The sequence below is a fragment of the Etheostoma cragini genome, chromosome 11 (assembly GCF_013103735.1).
Source record: "Etheostoma cragini isolate CJK2018 chromosome 11, CSU_Ecrag_1.0, whole genome shotgun sequence".
Lineage (NCBI taxonomy): Eukaryota > Metazoa > Chordata > Actinopteri > Perciformes > Percidae > Etheostoma > Etheostoma cragini.
Window position 1 is genome coordinate 6,134,752 of NC_048417.1, and position 747 is coordinate 6,135,498.

A 747-nucleotide genomic window follows, 5' to 3' on the forward strand; every position below is an offset into this window, starting at 1 on the left:
CATGTGGTCAGTGAACTCCAACATGGGGGTAGGGGAAAGAGGGGAAAGGGTGAGTGGAGACAGCGATGGCTCCTCAAAAGCCCTTAGACAGTCCCACAATGAGCTTTCCGTATTATATGCCATTTCTGATTCTGTAGCTTTTGAGGAGGGGGGGCAAGATGGAGACTGGGGGTGGAACCTTGACCAACGGCCACTTTGCTCGTTTGAAAGCCATGATGGAGAGACATCATGGCTTTTAAACGATAGTTGGGCCAAATTCTCTGGGCCGGAAAAGCAGAGACAGGGGAGGTTACCTTGCCCCTTATGACCTCATAATGAGCAGGATTACCGATTGGCTCATCTGAGCTTTCATTTTCTCAAAGGCAGAGCAGGATACCCAGGGCTTGGTTTACACCCATCTGCATTTCTAGCCACTGAAGGAACGTAGGCAGGCTGGGGGAACTCATGTTAATGTTAAAAAAACTCATAAAGTGAAATTTTCATAGCATATGACCTCAATATAAAGCAGGTTGAGGTCCTGTATAAATACTGTGACAGTATCAAAACACTCAATCCGCAGAGAAATGCACACAGCCCTTTCTCTGTGCCTTAAATGGAGCCGTTATGACTTCTGTACAGTTGTGATCTCATAACTAGACTATATATCGGTAGAATGTGTTGTGGTTTGGTGTTTTTGACTTATTTTATTCTGGCAGTTTTTTTTCCTGTGTTTATTTCTTAGCCTGTTTCTGTCATGTCTTGTGATTA